This window comes from Lissotriton helveticus, chromosome 6 (genome assembly GCF_964261635.1).
Source record: "Lissotriton helveticus chromosome 6, aLisHel1.1, whole genome shotgun sequence".
NCBI lineage: Eukaryota > Metazoa > Chordata > Amphibia > Caudata > Salamandridae > Lissotriton > Lissotriton helveticus.
In genome coordinates, this window is record NC_136067.1 from 1,643,094,576 (window position 1) to 1,643,110,756 (window position 16,181).

The following is a 16,181-nucleotide window of genomic DNA, read 5'->3' on the forward strand; positions in this document are numbered from 1 at the left end:
AGGGAAGGTGGGTGCGGAGCCTGTTGTGTTTGGCTGTGTATATGCCCCCCCCCCTGCAGTGGGCCTTAGCTGAACGATTGTTTGCCTTGTGGACTGAACTCCCCCACTCCATGGCCGTGATTGGTGGTGACTGGAATGATGTGCTGGACGTGGCTTTGGACCGGCAGAGGAGACCTGGAGTGGCACTTGTGTCCTCCCCTACACGGTTGGGGGCTATGGTTGATGGTCTGGGTTGGGTGGATGTGTGGAGACATTTGCATGCGGAGCGGCGAGAATACACCTATGTTTCGGCTGTCCATGGCTCCCTTTCGCGCTTGGATTGTGTGTTTGTTCCGAGGGCTTTCCTTGACAGAGTGAAGGGAGCAGCGATTCGGCCTCGCGGGCTCTCTGATCATTCCCCGGTGGCAGTTCAAATTGACTTGTGCAAAGCACGCCCCCCTTTCAGATGGCGAATGTCCGCGTGGCATCTGCAGCGCCCTGATTACTCCCAACATCTACGTAGCGCGATCGCCCACTATTGGCAGGACAACCTTACTGGGGGGATGGATGCAGTGACCGTCTGGGAGGCTATGAAGCCCACCCTGCGGGGAATAGATATTGCTTGGTGTGCGTCTGCTCGCCGGACTCGGCTGGAAAGCATTGTTGCAGCTGCAGAGCGGGTGGAGGAGCTTGAGGCTCGACACAGCGAGGCACCCGATGATATGGCGCTGCGACTACTCCTGCAGGCACAGCAGTCTTACTCCTCGGTCTTATTAGACGAGGCTCGTCAGGCGTGGTTGGCCACCCGTAGCCGGGTGTACCAGTGGGGTGACAAATCTTGCACTATGCTCCATAGGCTTTGCCAACAGACCCTGCAGCCTCTTACACTGCCGGGCCTTGTTGATGGTGCGGGAGTGGCGATCACAGACCCGGCAACTCTTGCAACGAGTTTTGCGCGCTATTATGGGCATCAATATGCCACCCGGGAGACCCTCCCCCCCGCCGCTATTGCTGATTATATTGCGTCGGTTCCCCCATCTGCTGTGCCCGATGAGGTGCGCGATGCCCTGGACCTTCCCCTGACGGCTGAGGAGCTGGGTGACGCGCTGGGTCAACTGAATGTGGGCAAGGCGCCGGGGCCGAGCGGATTCCCCAGCGAATTCTATAAGAAGTTCCATCTGCAGCTCGGGCCGCATTACATGCGGGCCCTGGAACAGGCGCGAGAACATGGCCGCCTCCCACCGGATTGGCGCCATGCCGAAATCGTGGTGTTCCTGAAGCCGGGTAGGCCCCCTGATCGCCTTGAATCTTATCGCCCCATATCCCTTATTAATTTCGAGGCCAAGCTCCTGGCCAAGGCGCTGGCGAACCGCTTGCTTCCCCACATCTCAGCCCTTGTCCACCCAGATCAGGCAGGCTTTATGCCGCGCCGGGCAACGAGACACAATATACGGCGGGCGCAGGCCGCGATACAAGCGATTGCGTCTTCGGAGGATCCGGCGGCGCTACTGCTGGCTGATATTGATAGTGCCTTTGATTCGGTCAGCTGGACCTTTCTTTTTACCCTGCTGCCACTGCTGAACCTCGGCCCGGTCTTCCTTTCCTATGTCAGGTTGCTTTACACCGAGATCACAGCCTCGGTGCGTATCTCAGGGGCGGCATCAGCTCGTTTCCCAGTGTCCAGGGGCACGCGTCAAGGCTGTCCGCTCTCCCCTTACCTCTTCGCGCTGGCCATGGAGCCGCTGGCCGCCAGGGTGCGCCGCGATGCGCTCTACCGTGGCTTCGTCTGGGGTGCGGATCACTCGGACCGCATAGCTTTATATGCGGATGATGTGTTATTTTTCATGACCAACCTGCAGCGTACGGGTCCTCGTGTCCTGGAACTGATGCAGGAGTTTGGTCAGGCGTCTGGGCTTTTCCTTAACCCGTGCAAGTCAACCTTGTGGGTGCTGGGGGGTGACACAGTGGCCTGCCCTTGGGCTGCATCCCTTCAGATGGCTGTGGAGGGGGTGAAATACCTGGGTGTCTTCCTCTCTGCCTCGCCCGCAGTGGCGTGGGACCGGAACATCCAGCCAGTGTGGGATCGGGTCCAACTGGACGTCAAGACGTGGACGCGCATGCCTCTTAATATCTACGGCCGATCGGCCATCTTTAAGATGGTGGCCTTGCCCCGTCTCCTTTACCAACTGCAGAATCATCCCTTCCAGGTTGACCCACAGTGGTTCCGTACGGTTGACTCTGTGCTGGGCCGGTTTCTGTGGGCTGGAGGTGCCTCCAGAGTAGCGCTGCGCACATGCTTCCTCTCTACGTACTGCGGCGGCTTGGCGTCCGCGGATATTTTGTCTTACTATCAGGCCTCCCATCTCCTTGTGCTTAACGAGTGGTGGTATGGGGACCGTAGTGATCCGGCCTATGCACTGGAGCATTCTCTGATGGATGGCGCCTCCCTTCACACCTTGTTGTATTCGGCCGGGCGGAGGCGACTACTTCCGCAGGTCACCCAGGTGGTCTTCGCGGTCTGGCGGCGGGCCCTGCACCGTATGGGCTGGTGGGGTCGACTGACGGCTGAAACCCCGTTGTGGCGTAATGGCCTATTGCCGGCGCTGGCGTCTCTGTCCGGGTTTGCCGGCTGGGATGCGATCGGGATCTCGTCCCTCGGCCAGGTCCTCTCTGGTACTACCCTAAAATCCTTTCAGGACCTCAGTTCTGAATTTAGCATGCCCAGGACCCAGTTCTTCCGCTACCTTCAATTTCGTCACGCTCTTACTCCTAGCCTGGTGGGCCTGGAGCAGCTCCCTGACTTTAGTCCCATCGAGGCAAAACTTTTTATGGGAGACCTGGGTGACAAGAAGGTCTCTCAGATATACAGTTCTCTGGTCACTCACTGTTCCCCTTCGCTCTCGGCGCTGAGGGCCTCTTGGGAGGGTGATGTTGGTCCCCTGGATGACGACGACTGGCGCGAGGCCCTTGAATCTCCCCGTGGTGCTGCTATAGCTATCCGCCTCCGCTTCATCCAGTTCAAATACCTCCACCGGGCTTACTATACTAGACACCGCCTATGGCGGGCGGGCCTTATCTCGACTCCGGAGTGCCTGAGGTGTGGTTCTGAAGAGGGCACCCTTTTTCATACTGTGTGGTCCTGTGAGAGACTGACTCGATTCTGGGCTGGGGTTTGGGACTGCCTGTCCGAGGTGTTGGGATGGGACCTGCCCCGTACCCCTAGGCTGGGCCTTCTTCATGTTCTGGAAAACGTTGGGGGCAATATTTACAAACGCCATTTGTTGTTGCTGGGGCTAGTGGTGGCGAAGAGAGATTTGGCGCAGGCCTGGAAGAGCGAGCGCCCCCCCCCACTCGGGGCCTGGAAGGCAGGCCTGGACTTCCTCATGGGTCTGGAGCAGCCTGTTTTCGAAGCCCGGGGGTGTCCCCGCAAACATTACAAAATCTGGAAACAGTGGGCGGATTACAGGGGCCTGCTTCTTGACCCCCCCGTGGATATTGATGATGCATTACCGCTGGATGTGGACCCCGCACTCTAGGCTGCTGGCCGGCTCCACCTTGTAGGTCATCTCCTGTTGCTGGACTGTGATCACGTGCACTGGGTTAGGGTGGGATAAGGGGTGGGTAGCTGCGGGCGGGGTGGGTTGGCGTTTTTGGGGTTGGGTGGGTGAGGTAGTTCGTTATCTTTCAGTCTATAACGCTGGGTTCAATGCTGTACTAATGCTGTGTCTCTTTCTATCTGTCGTTGACAGTCTCCTCCTGACTGTGGAGGGCTGTACTGAAACTTGCTTGAACTCATAATAAAATTGGTTTTGAAAAAAAAAAAAGTGGAACATCATGTACATTGTACCTAGCATTTTCTTTTGCCATGATGCAGGCACCTATTCTCTAAGAAAGCAAACTACAGCTTACTCTTTTATAAGCGAACTCAAATCTTAACATCTGAAGTACGGCAATAACTAAGAAAAATGTAAATACAAAGTAAATGCCTCAATTAACAATTAATTTTTCTTTTGCAGATAATAGAACCACCTAAAGAACCCATAACAATTACAATCTATGGACTGGAAAATACCACACAAGAAAAAAGTACAACAACAGCACAAATTAAAGACAATGAACATTTAAAATCGATGGACATACAAAATTACGATTATAATGGACTACCTAGATATTCCAGCAGACCTAGAAGACTTTGCAGATGCTCTCATGGATTACTTACCAAAAACAGTAAATGTCATTTTTCAAAATGGAAACGTTATAGAAATAATTGAAGACTCTTAAAATCAACATCGAACAAAAAATATAAAAATGCAAATTTTCTGAAAATGTACAATACTTTATGTTATACTTAAAAATAATAAAATATGTTAAAACTATTTGAATACTCATTATTTTCAAGCAATAAAAACAAATCTTTGTACTTCAATGCATATCTATGCAGCGCTCTACTTCAATAAATGCATATGTACATATATATGCATGCCAAATACTGCACAGATATACATATATACATACATATTAACAAATATGTATCACTACTTTATTAAAGGTACAGCTTTAAAAACTCTACTAACGATATAAAAAGTACAGCTTTATAAACTCTACTAACAAACATTACACACTCTACTACTATCAACTTATTACTATTTGTACTCCCTCTATTACTTACACTACAACTATCTACTGTGTATGTAGCTCTGTATGTATCTAAGTCTGTGTGTAGCTCTTAGTGTCTGTGTATGGCTCTGTGTGTGTATGTGTAGCTCTGTATGTTTGTAACACTCTTAATATAGGTGGCTGTGTGTATAGAGCTCTGTGTATGTGTAAATATAAGTATGCCTCTCTATCTGTCTAAGTGTGTGTAGCTCTTAGTGTCTGTGTATGGCTCTGTATATGTGTAGCTCTGTATGTTTGTATCACTATATATATGGGTGGCTCTGTGTGTGTAAAGCTCTGTGTATGTGTAAATGTATGTGTGGCTCTGTATGTGTCTAAGTCTGTGTATGGCTCTGAGTGTGTATGTGTAACTCTGTATGTTTGTGTCACTCTATGTGTGTGACTGTATATGTGTAAATGTAAGTGTGGCTCTGTATTTGTGTGTAGCTCTATATGTATGTTGCTCTGTGTGTATGACTCTATGTATGTGTACATCTCTATATGTATGCCTCGGTCAGTACGTATGGCTCTGTGTGTCTGTGACTCTATGTATATAGCTTTTAAAATCAGTGCCTCTATGTCTGTGTAGCTCTATCTGTGTATATGTAGCTCTGTCTGTGTATGTGACTCTGTGTGTGTGTGTCTGTCTGTATGCCTCTGTGTAAGTATGTAACTCTCTGAAAATAGCTTTTTTTGTAGGTGACTATGTGTAAATACTAATATCTGTGTGACAGTGGCTCTGTGTAACTAACTCTGTGTGTGTAAGTAACTATGTGAACAACTCTGTTTAAGTGGCTCTATATGTGTGTATGTATAGTTCTGTATGTAACAATTCAATACCACATGCATATGCAAAAGAAAAAGATATTTGCATTGTAATAACAATGCCATTGATTTACCGCTTAAATTATTGCCAAATAAAAAGGTAATACTATTTTTTATGATTTTAAAAAAAAAATCAAAAATAATAAGCAATACCAATAGCTCTACCTTTAATAATGCTGAGACCATTGCATTGTATTTCCTTATTTTACCATGAACTAAAATTTCATCATCATTAATACAGCACACATTGTTCTCATAACATTCCGAGTCTATACCATCATCATCCTTCTCAGAATTCATCCACTATACATTTAACAGTTTTTGAATTTCTACAGGCTCGTGCAAAATGGCCAGTCATTTTACAATAAGCGCATTTTAGCCTAGAGCTGGACATTTTCTGTCATTGGCTAGGTGAGAAGAGCTGCCATAACGATAACATGCTCCTTTTTAATCAGGAACGTTGATGGTGGTACGTTCTTTAGCTTTACTTTTTCCTTTAAAGGTTGGCTTGGTTTTTGTCTTTTCAGAATTGATCTGATTTGAAACTCTTACAACTTTAACCATTTTGTTGCTGTTGTCAATTTTAGCTTTGTTTATAACAGTTTTAGCACATCTAGATGTTAACTCAGCTTTGCTAATAATGGCTGAAATTTCCCGAAGACTAGCGTCTCCATTAATCCTAAGTTTATCTTGAAGCTTTTGGTTGTTACAGTGCATTACAAGTTAATCGCGGATCAGTTCTTCCTCAATTATTGCCAAATTTGCAAGATAAAGCTAATCTTCTAAGGGAGGCTTCAACCTTTTCACTGGGTTCTTGTTTTCTGTGATAAAAATTAAATCTGTTTACAGCTTTGCACACAGTTGGGGCAAAACAGGCATTAAGATCAGCAATAGCCTGGGTGAAAACATTTACTTCACTACCTGCTAAGGTTTTCTTCTCGATTCTATTATAAACCTTTAGACCGCCCAGACCTAAGCAATGTAAAAGGATTTTTTTCCCTCTCCGGAGGTAGTTGTTTTTTTTAAATGTGTTTATGTAATTAATTAAATAATCCCTGCACTCTTCCCATCTTTGGCTAGATACTTCGCAATCTTTAACCATGAAGTCCTGTGGTGCGTGCAATTTCATAGTAGCCATTGCCATTATGGTAATTCACGCTTGGAAAGAAATTAAAGAAGTAAACACAATCCTGGATGAGGCACTGTAGATGTAGAGCAGTAATAATAACAAAATGCAGTGTTTTTAAAAAAATGTTTATTTATCTTTTCAACAATAATGCACATACATAGCTTTCCACATTCTGAGTACATATAGTTTGAACATGAGCAGGAGCGGATTGTCATGACCAATATCACGCATGTAGCAACATAGACAGATATAATCAAGCAATGAAGGACATGTATACTTTGTGTAGGAGTATCATATGGACAACTTTCACATATTTGCCGTTACAAACTGTAGCATATTGGGAACTTCAGGAAGGATATCGCCAGTCATGTAAAAAAGGAGCATGGTCGTGCATAGTGAGCTTGAGGATGGGGGCCTCTGCATATGTCCGCTGGAGCAGTCACAAGAGGCAAGTTCAGCTGTCGGACCCATTTGTGGTATGTACGGGGTGTTCCAGCAAATAGGTCTGTAAGGGGCCCCAAATGTTGCGGGACGTGAGGAGCAATTCAGCATAGCTGCAGAGTTGGTCTTGCCAAATTATCATGTCTCCCAGTCACTATTGAAATTTGGGCGCTCGCCCTCGACCCCACCTGCAAGCAACTCGTCGTTTAAAATGCAGAGTTTTTATATAACTTAATAAAAGCAAATAAAGAGAAGTACCTTGATTGGATTGCCGTAGTGTCACAATTAAAACTAATCAAACTTTGCCTAGCGTGTAGTAACACACGATGTGCCAAAAATAGACTGTGTTGCCCAGGAACACTTTGTCAGTACCTTGATCGACATGCTGTGTGCGTGTCACAGTAGAAAATAATTAGGTCTCGCCGTGTTGTACATTAACACGCAGTTTGCGTATCACTGAGGGGAAATGCAGCGCTAAACGACTTGTGACTTTGGATGAGTAAATTGCTGAAGTGAGCGTCGGAGTATTTGAGATAATTAACAAAATCCGGTTCCAAAATGGAGCCACGTTGTGTGACCTAGCGCGACTTCGTAACCAACGTGGTGCGTGAGAGGTAGCGAAGTCACAAGGTTGCATGACGTAGGTTTGAATGGAAGATCCTCCGTGGCAACCGATGATCGAATGTAGCCGCCGCTCGAAAAATGTGGCCGTAAACAGCTACATGGACGATAGCCAAAGGTACCTCCACAAATTCCAGAGAACTTATCCATGCTTACGTAATTGTCAAAGCTCACGTAATTTGAAGTCACTAATTTAAATATGCATGTTATCCCCTTATTTTTTTTTCCTTGAATGGAGTTAACCAGGAAAACGTTACACATGTAATAATAGAGAGAGAGATCAATTGGAAGTATTGTGACTTACATCGGGTCCGAAACGGTCTTCCCTTTAGAAATGCTGTGATCTCGGTAAAAAACGGTAAGACTTGATCCTTGAACAATTCACGCGTGGATTCTTTTCTTGGGTTTAAGCAGCCATCGTCGCCATTGTTAAGTTAGTCGAAGGCCCAAACCAAGATGTAAATAAGTAACTTTAATGATAGCTCAAACCCACGTACAGCAGCAGGGAAGTGTGGACGCAGCCGCCGGTTCAGCCTCTCTCCAGTTCGCCGGTTCTCCACTCAATGTTCCAGTACAGAATACACAACAGAACATGAAAGTACATTCAAAGGAAAATACTTACCCCAGCCATGAAGTGCTCGAGCTGCGCTGAGACACAACACAATACACATTATCGTTTTTAGAATAGCAGCAGACTCCGATCATAGCTGCCAAGGTTTCAGATTGCTTATGTGTGACATTTTCATAATTTCAGTCTTATTATGAGTGACATTCAGTGCTTATGAGTGACACTTTCTCGCGAGCAAAATCAAGCAATAAAGATGTAAAAATAGCCTTGACAATCACCCCTCTCAACAATACACTCAGTGTCAGACGTTACAAAGCTCCAATTTTTACCTGATTCAGACTTGCAGTGTGCATAATCTAGTGCTTTCAGTCGCATACGGGACATTGTAGCAGTAGAATACAGACGTCACAGACCACCATTGGCACAACTAGGAAAAAATGTAGTGACTATAAATCAATCAAATAATTAATGCAAAAGAATGCTTTTCTCTTTTATTTTGCTTAATTTGCCAGGTCAGCTCTTCACCACTTAAGCTGCAGACGCATGCAGGAATTGAAGGGTGTGTCTGAGCCAATGTTGGACTGGCATATAGGTCAATTAGGCAGTGCCCAAAGGCCTGGTCTCCTAGGTCAGCGTGTGCGCTGTGTTTTTTGTCTGTGGCCCTGTTTTGTGGTCTGCTGAGCCAGTTTTCACTGTTAGTTTGCCTGTTATTAAACACAATGTGGCTCAAATTCATTAAGTGTTCCATTTCTTGCAAAAAGCTTGTACGATGTGTCTGAAATCTGGCACCATGTGCAAACATCGGTCTGGTCGCTTAGTGGCGTACTTTTATTTTGGTGCCTGCGCCTAATTTCTGACCCAGTCTGACTCTGGTCGGAGCAGACGCAGAGTCACAGGCCGTGTGATCTCTCTTCGCTGGGTAGTGTTAATTATCCAGTGTCTGCGGCCGAGAAAGACAATGATAAAGTAAGTAACTCTCACAGGCCTACGTGTGCCCCCTCAAAAACACCCATGTACAGTAGCACGAGTGATGACCTCTTGAATAGTGGGAGAAACAAGACACATTTACACCCATGAAAAGAGTAGCTCCACAGTACCAATTGCTGGAAAACGTAGAAGGAGGCATTTGGAGGAAGTTATTATTAAACAGATGTGCCTTTTCTTAAAAATCGTCTTTACGAACTACGGGAGTATAATTAGATTAGCACACATGCTGCAGGTGACTGAGTTGAAACGGGGAGGGGGGTGACTCACCGTTCTGCTCTTTATCTTGATGTTTCTTCTGGGTGAAGCTGTTGTCTCCACTGTATTCCGTTTTTTTTTTTAAACGCTGGTGTCCGGGTAGTGCGGTTATTTGATGAACGGGGAAAGCAGGGCAGACATGATTCTGCCTGTACCAGTCCTGCTGCAATCGGTGTTACTCCATGTTGGGATGTCAGTGACTGCAGAACTCACTTGGCCGGGCAAAGCTCCGGTTCGGAACTGTATTCGTCAGCAGCCATAATTATTCAGTGAGCCTCTCGGGGATCCGCGGCCGGCCAGTTAAGCGTTCAGAGTCCAATGACAAAAGTCTCCGCTGCCGAACTCCGAACAGTCCGGGGTCAATTGTGAATGATTTTTAAATATACTGCAGCTGAGCCACACACCTCTCTGTGTGAACACTGCAGGCAGCGCTGCGCCCAGATTTACTCAAAACCAGCCAGCCTCCATGGGGCCGGACGGGTCGGGACCCCCTCCTGCGGCCAGCCCGGCCTGCTGCCTGTGCGTGCTGCCATGATGAGCGCCAACGGTACTAAACTTCCTATTGGCGGCCGGATGTGACGCGGGAGTACCGCACATCCGGATTTGATCCCAGCTTTCCTGGCAGACAGTGGTGCAACTCGATACATTTGTAGCGCCGGCTCTCAGAGAGCTGCGGCGCAGTCTGATGTAATACTGTTTGGGACACAGGCGGTACCTCAAGCAGCAGAGAGCCACGGTTCACGGGCACAGTGTGACAGGTGCCGGTTGGCTCGCCTGGCAGGTCACGGTAATGCGTGACATTTCGTTTCAGTGCGGTGATGCGGATCACCGAACTGAAATGCGTGGGCGTCACACGTGTTGCGTGACGCTTGGCAGGACTGTCCGATGTAATTAAATATAAATTGCCTTGATTTACATTTCCTGGCATGTAGCAGGGTACCTTAAGGAATCTTTGCCTGTTGCAGGCATCGTAGCTTAATCTTCCTGTGCTAGACATTAACTTCAACGAAGTTAAATCAATAAGATTTATTGATTTAAGAGGCCTGCAAGCAGCCAGCAACAAGCGTGGCTAACTCAGCAGAACTGGCAAAATCCACAACAACAGTCCATGACGTCAAATAAATACATGAATGTTCTACAGTGACATCACAATGCACCTATCAAAGATAGGGTGCTGGTGCAGTGAACACTAACTACAGAGAACAGCGTAACGTTATTATTCTAGTGTACTGTACACATACAACACCGCTCGATAGCTGTGTCTGGATATTCAGAGCAATGTGTGTTCGAAAGCCATTAAGAACAATTCCCAGTATGCACCTTAGTTGAAAAGTTTCTATAGACGCAGTACCTTGACCATTGAGTTTAGTGATTGAACCGCCAGCCTCCAGTATTAGCCTTGATTATAGGGTTTGTCCTTGACTCTTGGCAGCCATATTGGAATGAGGTCCTTTCCCTTATATATACGTTTAAGGTAAGGTAAGATAATGAGTTTTTAGTTGTCTTGTAATGTGGGGGAGAGGCAACAAAGAACCATGCAACGCTTTTGCTAATTATGACAGTGACGGGCGTTTGCAAATTTCAGTGCATGGATGCAAAAGAAAATGAAAGGGAAATCATTGGGTGTGAAATACGTATTAAAATATATATGCAGGGGATCTTGCTAATGAATATTCGCAAATATTACAACTACTTTTAGATTATACAGTTAAAAAGCCAATGACCATTCAGTGTTTCCCAAAAAACAAGGGGTTCTCCTTACCATCCGAAATGGCCGCTGTGTTTGTTGCTATTCAGTGGGTCCTGGAGGGCCGTGTTCTTCCGTTTTAAAGTTTGGTATGCATTTCCATTAAACGTTATTTTACTTAATTAAGTACTAAACCACGCCAAAGGCTCCGTGGGATAACACTTCCCACGCAGCTGCCGAGGAAGAGTATTTTGAACTAATTTCTTTCATATTTTGAACAAATGTCTTTCCTGGCAGGCAGTGCGCAGGACGCCTGTGCACCCTGCGTCGGCGTCAGGAAAACCCCGTAGCGTGCGCAAGAGGTCCTTTTCTCGCCGTCCGCCATTGGGAGGAGGTGAGTGCTGCATTGCTCCGGTTTTTTGGAAACAACTGAGAGGGGTCGTCTCTTTACTAACCTTTCGGTGTTACTCCGCAGGTGGAGCCGCCGCCATGCAGATCTTCGTGAAGACCCTGACGGGCAAAACCATCACCCTAGAGGTGAGTGACCGGGGGCCTCCGGTAATGATGCGAGTTTGTGTTCGGGACCGGTAGAGTGTGACTGGGGACCTGGCCTTAAAGCTCATGTGCTCGACTCGTCCTACCTAGTTTCTGATCTCGGGCAGACTTGTGGTTTTCGGCTTGAGTCCCTGTTTCGAAGCCTTCGGCGAGGCCAAGTTTTTCAAACAACACGTGTGTGGCAGAGCCTACTCGCTGCCGCCACTTTTCCTCCAGGATGGCATTTATAATTGGGTATTATTTTATATTACTGTATTTTATGCGTACTCTTACCCAGTATTTAGTTGAGCCTAGGTCTGTCACCTGTCTGGTGTGGTATTCCATGTCGCTATCAGTGGCGTGATCATCTGTCCGTTTTGCAGTGAAATGCTTTCATATTGGCTTTCACGAGCCTTTGCTTGCCCTCTGTGACATCAAGCACCAGGCTGACTGTAACCTGCATATCCTGCTTTTTGCGCATTTATAATCTCTGCCTCATCCGTAGTATGTAGCAATTTTTTTAAGGATAACTGGCTGTCTTGCGAAATATTTATGGGGTCTTTAGCGATGACGTGGAGCGCATTTATCTGCCTTTTATTGAGGGATTGCTATTGTGTATATTTTGCAAGAATTGGACTTGGACAGTTGTCTCTGAAGATTGTATGCAAGATTCATGCTCGCTATTACAAGCATGTGCTCGGGTTAAAAAGAATCTGCTTTTAATGTGTACAGATTAAAGATTGGTGGCGGTGATATATAGCTCAGTAGTGATCTATCTAATATGCCGTTTAACCTTTTGAGCGTTGTACATCACGTACTTGTATGGATTTTCTTGTAAATCCGAATAAAGAGATTTGATTTGATGATTTGATTTGACGTGCTTTACGAAGAAGTTTTGCAGAAGTACTCATAATATTTGGATCCGAACTTTTAAAGCTAGTTTGGAAAGAGATCTTGCATCTGATAGTTAAACAGCAGTTCTGAGGTCAGGATTGTGTTGCCATCATTTTTACTGGACAATACACTGTAGCATGCACGTTAGTATTTTCTTGCACTTTTGTCCGAAAACGGGGAGTACATTTCTGCACTGAAATCTGATGGTGTACTTTTGGCTTCTATGCAAAGCCTTCGGACTTAGTTTGTGTAATATCAAATCGTTATACATGCTATCGCTTTTTTTTTGGCAAGTGCTCAGGGTCGATGGTAGAATTGTTGGCAGATATAGTACGTTTTTCTAAAACTTGTGTTAACTACTGTAGCCAGAAACTGTTCCATTCATAATGCATTTTCAATGAAAACTCCTGGTATTATTTTGACTTCTAGATACAGAACTTCAGATACCGTTTTACAAAAATGCATGAAAATCAATGGTTCCTTATAACGTTCTTAACTCTACGTTTGCATTCCCAAGCCTGCATTTTCCCACAGTTGGCTTGTCAGCTGCGAGCGTTGTGAAAACTGTATTTTATATTGGTATGGCACCCAGCTGCCAGTGGTTTGTTTAGTAGTAATGTATTCTCTATTAGCTATTACAGTAGAACTGAAACATCTGGGCAAAAATAGACATGTTTGTACCGTGCCTTATGCGCATGGTAATCTTTGGTTAGATTCCTAATGGTCAGGTATACGCCGTCATGCAGCAATATGCATTTTAGTTTCTCTTACTGGGCATGCTGGTGATACTGATGTGCATTCGTGTTATATGTTGCATGCCTTTTCATTGTACACACATATGAGATATATCGGAGTAGGCTGACCCCCTACTTCCAGGTCATTGCAGACACTTATTTATATTCCTGGACTTGTGTGACAACCTAATACATTCTGGGTTTTGTAGCTGCTTTTGCTTTTATTGAACTAATTAGACGAATACTTGTGTAATCGATGATTCGTATGTGAAAAGTTAAGGGATGAAGACTATAGTGACATGGAGTGAGGTGGGCACCTAGTTCTGAGTCCGATTGAAATTAAAGAACTGTATGGATTTGGTCAGTGACTCAAGCTGCTTTGAGGAAGGAGGGATAGCGGCTATGAGGTGGAAGGGAGCAACCAAGGACTACATCTCCTGAATGAGTCGGAAGAAGGTTGGAGATAGCTTCCGAAGGCAGAGGTACCTTGTATGTTGTGGACGGGAACTTGTCTGAAACGTCAGAGCTACCTAGGTGTGGAATGAAAAGGCAGTTTACAGTAACCTAAGTACTGGTACTGCCCTTCCCACCAAGATTTGGGATGTTCCTTTTTGTTACACTCTGGTAATAATGCTGAAGTGCTGTAAATTGTTGGGGCCTCAAATTACCACTTTGGTTCAATAAATCACATTTGCGTTGTTAGCTTGCTTGGAGAGTAGCTTGTGTGTTGGCGAATTTGAGGGGTTCCTTAGCCCAGTTGAAAGCAAAAGGCGTCACGCTCCGCCCAGAGAGATTTGCAGGGGTGCTGCATGGTCAGGTACTTAGGGGTTCATTTGGAACCCAAATCGTCCTAATGTGCTTTTAAAGGGTAAACTAGCAGCCAAGAAGAGCTAGCTGCCATTAAATGTTACCATTAAAGAGATCGAAGACATGAAATGCAGGCAAGACCACCCTTTAGTTATAGAATCACACCGTAGCACCTCCAAATAGTAACAGCAGGGTATAACACTTCCTTGCAGTATTAAACTGCCACCAATGTGTAATGTCTGCTCTGGTTTATTTCCAAAGTTTCCAGTGATCAATGAGTATATACAACGATCAATCGGTAGACTTCCAGTTTCCAATGAATGTTCTTGTAATGTACAGCCAAGATGCGTTTCGTCTAAGGCAGACTTTTCTATAATTTGTACGTAATAAGTCAGTCTAAACTTTATTCAGTCTATCAATTCATTCTGCTTATGTATCGTAGAACTCGAACACCATCCCCAAGTGTCAACCCAATAACAGCCAAAGATTGAAATAGTTGTACCAAATGTAGTGTACCCCCGTGTTAAGGAGACAATATACATTTGCAGTCAGTCTAATTAAATAAAAATAACTAGGTATGAATACATGCCAACGAGCACACCCTTGTAAGACATAGATCACACAACACCGTACTGCATGATCATGTTGAATGTATCACCCGCTTGCCTATGTGTATGACAATTAGACAGAGGAGTACCATATTTTTCTCAACAGGCAGTACCCAGAAGGCTCCTAATCATAAAATGGAAACAAGTTCACAAAGACCTATACTGTACATGATAAAAAAATTATAAGTCTATCCAACTAGTCATGCAGTATAGTCGGGTAAAAAAAAAATCAAATCAATATCCATCCGAAGCACGTATTCATTGTGCTTACCAAGTCTCAGTGAGTATGTGCAAGCCTTTCACGGGTTGTTAATACACTCTAACATAGTCTACACAATTATGTTCATGCTAGACCAGCTAAAAATGAAGGGGGGAGAAAAAGCTCAATGCTGTATCCACTCTAAAGAGAAGAGTATATAATCGCACCATCCAAGAACCAAATGGTAAGGTAAGTATACTTGTAAAGCGCACTGTTACTCCATCTCGGAGTGTCCTGGTGCTGTATACCGCTGGGGAACCCGTCCTGGCTTTCCTTGTGAGATGGTCCCTCCTGGGCACCTCCAAGGTGAAGCCAGGCATCCCCGGCGTTGATGGGGCCGTAGTGGAGATTAAGCAAGCTATTGCCCAGAGTTGCAGAGTGGGACCCATGGTTGGCGTAGGCACCTCGGCGAGAATTATCGAGTCCGCGGACATTGACCCAAGACCCTGCCGCGTCGGAAATTGAACCCTGGTCCCGGGCCGATCTCTGCTTCAGGGTCTGCTGCTTCTAACCAGTGAGCCACACTTCTCCACTACAAATCTGACCCATACATCATAATGTAGATCCTCGAATGCCAAAGTGTTTCGTGCTTTGGGGGTATAAACACTAAAATAGCATAGTCCTTGAAAACGAAGAAGGGACTCTCGCACAAAAGCAGCACCATTTTATAGTGGAACCAGCATGTACAAAGCGATATAGGTGCAAAGAATAATCACTGTAAATGTGCACTACCACAAAATGTTAAAGTATTTCTGGTGTGTGGGGGCGGGGGTGGTGTCTTCTTGTAGGTACTAAGTGTACAAAGATGAGGGGGTCCTGGGTACAGGCTTCAGCATCCCACAAAGTCCGTCTCTGGGCTATAGCCTGCCTTCTAGGCGGCTAAGCTGCATTCCAATGACCCTCTGGTCCAGCAGACTCCAACTTCTAAGCTTCGGGTCCTGGTCCTTGGTCCTGCACGATGACGGGGAGCAGCGATCTGGGCTACCATCCAACCTTAGCAGGCTTCTTCAGCCGTTGTGTTCCTGTGCTGCTAACAAGGGGCCAGTCGGCTGACCCTTGTAGTCTTTGCTTTTGCTGGGCTCCGGAGACTACTACTTCTTAAGCAGGACACAGCAGGCACAGCCCCTCTTCTTTGTTACCCAGCAGGCGCAGTCCATGTCAGTGCACCCTCTCTTCGCTGGGAACTTGGTGCAGCAG

At 45.9% G+C, this 16,181-nt stretch overlaps 1 protein-coding gene across 1 annotated transcript in view; it reads right to left on the reverse strand.

The window, feature by feature from the left end:
- CLHC1 (clathrin heavy chain linker domain containing 1) overlaps window positions 1–11,282 on the reverse strand; it is a 522,096-nt gene extending 510,814 nt beyond the window's left edge. The window contains exon 1 of the mRNA XM_078649489.1: window positions 11,224–11,282. The gene's annotated coding sequence lies outside the window, so the exon portion shown is untranslated. The remainder of the gene's footprint in view (window positions 1–11,223) is intronic.
- Window positions 11,283–16,181: the final 4,899 nt, after the last annotated feature.